The sequence below is a fragment of the Ptychodera flava genome, chromosome 8, assembly GCF_041260155.1.
Source record: "Ptychodera flava strain L36383 chromosome 8, AS_Pfla_20210202, whole genome shotgun sequence".
NCBI classification, from domain to species: Eukaryota; Metazoa; Hemichordata; class Enteropneusta; family Ptychoderidae; genus Ptychodera; species Ptychodera flava.
Window position 1 is genome coordinate 30,513,318 of NC_091935.1, and position 8,679 is coordinate 30,521,996.

General features: G+C 36.7%; 1 protein-coding gene across 1 annotated transcript in view; it reads right to left on the bottom strand.

Moving 5' to 3' along the window:
* Positions 1-8,050, bottom strand: part of LOC139139040 (neuronal acetylcholine receptor subunit alpha-10-like) — a 46,129-nt gene extending 38,079 nt beyond the window's left edge. The window contains exon 1 of the mRNA XM_070707739.1: positions 7,911-8,050. The gene's annotated coding sequence lies outside the window, so the exon portion shown is untranslated. The remainder of the gene's footprint in view (positions 1-7,910) is intronic.
* Positions 8,051-8,679: the final 629 nt, after the last annotated feature.

Below are 8,679 nucleotides of genomic sequence, written 5' to 3' on the forward strand. Positions count from 1 at the left end.
AATAATATATACATATATACATATATATATATATATATATATATATATATATATATATATATATATATATATATATATATATATATATATACAAGTATCGAAGGGAACTACGGCTTATTGAAAGCTTGAAAAGATATATGTATGGGATATATGGGATATATGGGATATATATATATATATATATATATATATATATATATATATATATATATATATATATATATATATATATATATATATATATATATATGTGTGTTGTGTGTGTGTGTGTGTGTGTTTTTTCTTGTTGCTGACACTATGTTTTACAAGCTAAAGTTTAAGTTCTAGATACCGGCAATTTGCCGGTAGAGGTCACTTAACTTTGACATCGCTTGTGACGTCACTGTAGTGGACAAATCTTTCAAATATTTATACCTTGGGTTCTTGCATATCACATTTGATATATGCGGCATTGATAGGCCCAAGAGAACTTGAGAGTTTACGAAAATACTTAAATTGTTTAAAGATCCGTGTGTCGTCATTTCAGTATCAAACTGATTCCGATTCCGATTATAATTCGGAAACTATCTCGTTCTGTATGTAAGATGACAGACACTTTAACAGGTATGTACGATATTACGCCGTTTTTTTTAAATTTATAGTTATATGTGCTCTCGTAAACATCAAATTGAAAATTGACCGAATGATATTAAACTGTCAAACAAATATTGCGAGATTAAAAATTGACCGAACGATCTGTCAATTTATAGATATAAATTACTAGACGACCTGTATCTATCATTTTAGGGCGCCTATTGTCTATAGGCCTATAGACATTTTACAGACTAAATTACGCCCATCTTTTTCATTTATAGTTAGGCCTATTATATGTGCTCTCGTAAACATCGAATTGAAAGATCGTTCGGTCAATTTTTAATCTTGCAATATTTGTTTGACAGATTAATATTTAAGAAAATAAAAAAAATCATTCGCTCATGACCGACATGATAAAACATGTCTTTAATGAATATGAATATGTAAAAAAATCATATACTCTGTGACCCTGTTGAATATTTTGCTATGGTTGTCACACATTGACTGGCTATCACTTACACATCCGTTCTACGTGAAGTCGGCCCAGCATCCCGTTAAACTCATTTTTAGATTCCGTTGTCATAAAATATTTACAGGATTCAATTATCTTGTCTACCTTTTGTGATCTGTATAAAAAGGGGAAAACGTTTGAAATGTAACGACCTTAAAAGACCATGAAATTGCATCCTGCGATGAATAGGAAATAATATTGAAACCTTTAAATGTTTGGCACCGTAAATTTCCCTGTGATTCAGAGTGGCATGCTGCACAAAACACACATACTATTAAACACTCCACTTGACAATTTACGATTTGTAAATAGCGCGATGGACGTTTGTCGTATATTTCTTTCCACTAGGTTGTTAATGTGCTTTGAATGAAACATCTGCACCAAAATATTGTTTCAATTAGCGAACAGCCTAGGGGGTATCGAGCAGTGCCGACGTTCTGTCGCAACACAGCCATGTACTTTGAAATCTGTATACGTATACTCGTTTCAACATCGTCGTCTATTAAGTTACAGTCACAAACACCTGTCCGTATAGGAATGAAGGAACATTGACACTGAAGATCTGCTGCAGAACTTTCTCCCTACAGTCACAAACTTTTAATTTTCCCTTTCAATGTTTAATTAGTTTCAGATGCCCTGGCAAGTGATCGCACGCCATGATCTGAAATTGATTTTTTTGTTTAATTGTACCGTATATCAGGAACTATGTCATAATAAAAAGCCAGAAACAGAGAAACATTAATATTTTGCTTGACTCAATATATGGTACTTTTATTCGAGATATTTTCAAAATTAAGCTTAAGAATACTGGTGGAACATATTTGATGTCGTCATCATGGGATAGATAACCTCAGGGTCAAGAATCAGTAACTGAAAATAATGCGAAAAGTTGCAATGAGACTTTTCTGGTAATCTGTCAAACAACCAATTATTGACTATAATTTAAATCTAAAACTTAATAATCAATATACATGTACGTCATGCCTTGTAACGAGTTACTTTGAAAATCACTTTTCACCTTCATACACCCTCACAATATGGGAAGTTTTTCGCCCTGCAGCTAAAATTATAGCGTTAAGCCGTTAAATATGTCCTTCCAGGGCAATATTTGCTGACAATAATAAGTACAGTGCGTATATTTGGAATCATGTGATCACAGGCATATATATGCAGACGAGTATCAATTTCGTCGGGTCAGAGTCGCTGGAAGGAAAAGTATAATGGGTTCCAGGAATCCATAGTTGCTCACATGCATGTTAGTATGTGTCATTTCTTCATGTCTTTTTTATTTTGTTAATGTTTGCATCCGTGGTGCCGTCGCGGTCCTGCGTACTGGACTCAATATCTGCATCAGTCTCATTGTCATCATATTCTTCTTAAACAAACACCCCGTCGTCCTTTCTGTCTGATTCAGAACCGATACATTTAAACCCCACTCTCTTAACAGTCGGTATTAGTATCATTGTGGTGTACAACACTTTATAGACATGGAACCTAAAGGCTCCAAATTTGTAACTGTACAACATTCAAGACACAGCTTCAGTGTACGTCACACAACAGGACAAGGTCTAACTTACTATTGAACTTTTAGCCCTAGATTTTCGATTTTCGAAGTGAAGCTTTCGCTGAAAGTCATGGTACACCTGATTACCTATGACGTGCCAAGAAGTTTTTTGCTGTGCTCCTTGTCGATGTCATGTCATTATTCAGTGTGGACGCAATTTCAATTAGCCCTGAACTATTCTTTCATCAAAAGTTTAGGACAGGGGGCACAGCAATTAGTAAGATGAATGGCATATGTACAGTTTATAACATTTAATTCATGTCAACAGTCAGAAAGCTGTCAGTTTATTTATATTACACTGTACGATGTAATCAATTAAAATTAATTGCATCATTTCGTAATCTATTTTACTCGATTTTCATTAACCATTGTGAGAACATATTTCATATATGCCATGTTTCCAAAATCCCTTTTCGATCAAAATTCTTGTTATTTTATTTTATTTAGAGTTTCCTTCATCCATCTGTCTCTGTCTCTCTCATTGGTGTTTCTGAAATATTCCAAAAAGTTCGACTCCGGAGATAAACAAAATTTGAGTTAAAGCTGACCCACAAAGTTACCACATTGTACTCTTGACAAAGCGGATGCGGTGATTAAAGAGACGAGGGTAGCCGTCTTTGTCGGATTTGATGTTGCTACTCGTAAATTGCTGAATAATAATTAATTATTTCCAAACATGATATTTTGCATCAGAATATGATAGATAAACAAATCGACTTTGTTGGTGTAAGAAGTTGTGTAACACAGCGACATCTCGTCAAAGTATGCTTATAATAAATCAGAAATGATCTTTAAGGAGCAATTTGATGAATGGATTAACATTATGTAAACCTGACGGCTGCCCAGGAGTAACATTTGTACGAGCTTCTACACCAACGCCGCCGGAATAACGTGTCACTCATTGAATGTTTCAACCAGTGTTTTACAAAGGTAAGGAAATTCGGAAAGAAGGTCGATCGAAACTTGACTGACGATAAATGGCGCGGAGTCTATTTAATTGTCTTTTAATAAGCAACAAGGTTGAATAACTAAGTTACCATGGAGTAGGTGGCAGGGTATAGAGTGAAAAACTAGAACGGTATTTTCAGTTTTTTGTTTCGAACCACCCGACACAACTGAATAGAAATGCATGCACTTTTTATGGGCAAGGCATGAAGGACTCTGACGCAAATAATAAACTTTTATTCTCAGGTGTAATAATAAAATTGAGAAAACAAATAAACGAACTCTCCCCAACCCTGCAAAACCAATGTGACACCCTTGAAACGTATCGATCATGGTGGGACCATCATTCGCAACTGAATTGTGTGTAACATGATCAGCGACCCAAAATTTGATCGATAATACGCCATCCATCATGAATATCCGCTGTGCGTGATAAATTAGCAAACGACGAAAGGGTATCGGACAATCTAGAAATACAGGATGCATTCAACCGCCCGATATCATTCACGCCTGTGTTTCTTTTTTCAGGGTTTATTTTCCATAAGACAACGCCTAAGTATGTCTTTGTTTTTCAGGGTATATTTGGCATGAGATAACGTATGTTCCCATGCTCAACAAATGCGGGTTTTCACAATTGCGTATCAAACCGGTATTTAATAATAGCCAACGGCTTTTTACGAAAGAAGTGACGAGTAAGACCAGCCATTTTCTTACCATCATGGTTCTATTGTGATATACTTTTGGATATTTTGGGGGATTTTCAAAGGGTTTGTGGACCATACGTTTTCAAAATTTGCTGCCCGACCGACGGCGTGACATCTTTACTGTAAAAATATACCTTACAGGTGTGAAGAATTTAAAACGGGAAGGAAAATTAAACTATTTTTGGATGTTGTCCACAACGGTATCGTATAGCAGCCATAGTTTCACTGTTATTTGGCGTATATTTAGGCGCGCCGAACAGCACAACCGAAAACCTCTCAAAACGTGCGCATAAAAATCATAGACCCTCGAGCGAGGGTCTATGCTTAAATTAAATTCGTTGAATGTGTATTCGCACTATTAGATGCGTCTGCGTGTCCTATATTAAGAAATTTCTTTTTTACAATGATTCCCACTTCGCAGATGCATGCGTGTCGCCAATGTTGAATTGTAATGATGCGTCATTTTGAATTCATGGCATGCTGCTTTATGAGTAATATGGGATTGTGAGCCACGACGTTCGTGATATTTGAAATACATCACAAATTTATGTATTTGTTACATCGTGGAGGGACAAATGGGTATTTGTCGTCGTATATTTGTTAATTTAAACTTTGAAAGATCGAAGTATATGGCTTTGCTACAGCGACCTAATATTCATTGTTTTTCAGTTTGTGGAGAATGAATGGTATTTCAGCGTTCTTGACTGCTTTCTATAGCTGCTCCCTCTCACGTGATTTAGCGCTTGGTAACATCAGAGCTACAATGCTGATTTGTTTCAAATACTGGTGAAGGCAGCAGTTTTGTAGATTGGGTTTGCCAGGTTGCTTTCGCCTCTTTTTCGCGGGAGGCATATTCAGTTTCAAAGACTGTCATATAGTGGAGGTATCATATCTCACTGCGTTTGGTGCCAGACTCACGGTCGAGATTGAGCGAGAGTTTGAAACCCGGCCTGGGTGTGGTCAGAAGTCACAGGCTGTCATAGGATGTTGAATTCGAGATTTGAGCATAGTGTCATGTTCTGAAATAGCCCTTTACTTCCATTATTGCTCCAGTGAGTTATTGTGTAATGGGTACCTCATCATGTAAACGGACTTCTCGCCAATTGGATGATGGGACAATATGAAAAATGCCAGTCCTGATTAACCTTGGCAACTACCTTGGAAAAATATTATTGGATTAAATCGATTGAATAAAAGATGAGCAACAGACGCCTTAGAAAGTCATAGAATCATTTGTGAGCAAGGTTGTGCGTAACACTACATATAAGGTGTCCCTTGAGGGTTACTAAGTTATCTCCAGAGATTATTTTCAAGTCAAGTAGCTTTACGTATGATTTTAAAATATTTAAATAGGTCGCCGGAAAAAAATAACATGAGCACAAGTAGGACGGTCAAACTAACCTTTGTACACCATTATAATTGAAAGAGTAGTATAGAAAATAATCATGTGCGAAAAGCATAACTTCATAAAAGAGATTGAAAGTGAGTGATTTGTATGTAATGTTATGCAGCTCAGTACGAGAGAATAGAATAGCCTACCATTTTCGAATGTGAAATGAAGAGTTCCCAGAATTCCTTTCGCTTGCAACTATGAGGTGAATATTGATTTAATCATTTAAGTGGGCATTTTGTTACCCACCTGCCTTGCATTTATCGCTTTATGTGCATTTCAGTTCATCAGTATTTTACGACTCCTGATCCATCTGAACTCCCTGAAAGATTTGTCCATTTCAGTGACGTTACAAGCGATGTCAAAGTTGAGTGACCTGTACTGGCAAATTGTCGGGATCTAGATCTTAACCTTAAGCTTGTAAAACATGGTGTCGGCAACCAGAACAAAAACACCTAGAGGTTGATATCTATCTATCTATCTATCTATCTATCTATCTATCTATCTATCTATCTATCTATCTATCTATCTATCTATCTACCTACCTACCTACCTACCTACCTACCTATCTATCTATCTATCTATCTATCTATCTATCTATCTATCTATCTATCTATCTATCTATCTATCTATCTATCTATCTATCTATCTATCTATCTATCTATCTATCTATCTATCTATCTATCTATCTACATATACATGAAATTCTCCACATGAAACACCTGACGTCATTGGCTGGTAACCTGTTTTTCTATTCTCTTACTGATTTTAACCCTATTTGTGTTTTAAGTATCAGAGCTTGAAATGTCGACTTATTGTTGTATTATTGAATGTGTGGTCTTTTGAGTTGCGTCTTTGTTTGGCGAAAGGACTGTATGTAGCTACTGACAGAAATACCGCACTGCTACATTATATACCAAGGAAAATAGGAAAGATCAACCTTAACACGAAGTTACACGAACACTGGTATTGTTATTCAGCATATGTACCGCAGATCTAATATTATCTTCCATGGTTTGAGGAAAACGTTCATGGCCTCTTCAGTTGGCCTCTTTTAACGGCAATTTTCACCGGCAATCGATTACAATGTCCCGGATTTCATGTAATTGGATGGTTTCCATCCATGCTCAAACATGGTACAGTACGTGCACTTTGTCGTGTATTACATAAAATATGTAATACATTAAGAGTAATCTCCCTTCTGGTTTATTCATAACAATCTCTTATCATGATTATTTTTCTCTCTTCGCATCAGTACTCATCATATTACTCAAGATTCCTTGTATTAGTACTGTATTAGATGTATTTGCTTCGTTCACAAATGAAACGACGAAACATGACGTAGGCATTTCGTCTTACAGAGGGAAACACACAAACTCAAACACCTATTAAGATTGCGGATAGCGTTGGCTGACCAAAAAGCTTTTATGGTTTTGATCAACTTTCTCATTAGAACTATATGCGATAAGGTTAACGTTCTAGACACATCCTGCCATCGCGAGATCTTTCCTTCTCGTTCAAGACCGTGATCGAGACAACATCGATCACCTCTTTAATCAGCCACTTTGCGACAGCACACGCGCATGAGCATTGGCGAGGACGCTGATGTAACGGCATGGATCGCAGAATCAAGGCTTCAACAAGTTTGTGATGTTTATACGTATATTATAGATCAAAATGAATAAAAGTACGAGAAAGTTTGGAATAACATCTGATTAACTTTACGTGTAAACTTGAAAAAAATGACTATATCGAACTACTACAAAAGGACGGTAGCTATATGATCGAACATATTGTTCCCGATTCGATCCATCAAGAACGCGATTAGAACTAATTTGGGAGAATTGGATAGTGAAGTAATGTCGGTTTAATCTGCAAATGTAAGCTCATCATTCTGCTTTTCCTTTTAAGTTATACACTTATGCACTTGGTAATATTGCAACATTCAGCTATAGGGCACCTAACACTTTTGAGAAATTTGAACAATATGAAAATCCAATTATCCCAAATTAGTTCATATCATGTGACATTTATCATATCTAAGAACACATGAATCGAAGAAGATAGCAGAATATAAAACGAAAATTCAAATTACAGCGTTTGACTTTGTTAAAAGTTGCTTCTAACTATTTTTTGTAAAATAATGTACATTCTTTCTGTTTACAAGACAAAGTCTTGGGGGAAAAGTAAAATCTCGAACCCGCAGAGCATATCGACACTTACCCTGATCACTGTGCCCAAAGCTGTGCGTCACAGTCAGGTTTGCTTTCCAATGGGAATCCACGGTAAAGATGTTATCGCGACAATTAATTTGTCGTGCTAATAGACAAAGTCAGCTGTGGAGGGTTAGGAATCGGAATGCGATCTTGTGAACTTCAGATAAGGCTGCAGGTAGCCATCTGGACATCCATTAGGCTTATTGGCGATATGGCACTCCCTTCCCACGCCGACAAAAGCGAGGGATTAAACAAGGGTCTACAGAAGTACAGCGGTTGTTCCTTTGCCGAAAACTGAGTGATGTACTTTTTGGGAATGACTCCAATGTCACTGTCAAAAGGATACGCGGCATAAACATGAAACACAGCAAAACGAAGTATAGACTCTGCAGGGGCACATAAATATCATTGAGCTCTGTGCAGAATTCTGATAAACTGCATCGATTGGAAGTCACTCTGTGATGCAATGCATTAACACGATGAACCGACCATGCACACGTGTAAAGTGGTGTCCGTGTTGACAGACACCAAAGTAATCACATGTACTTGGCGGCAAAAAGGTATGACATTTTTATGTAACGCGATACTTTCGTAACAGTCGTTATTTAATTTTAGCTATACCGACAAAGAAATGATTCCGAATTCAATCAACGTTTTCCGGGAATCTAAAACTCAAAGGGGAGATAAATCCAGGGCTAGGCTTCGGTTTGAAAATGCAACATGCATTAGAACTGTTCTCAGCTCACGTTTTGATATTGCGATCCCACGCCCGAACA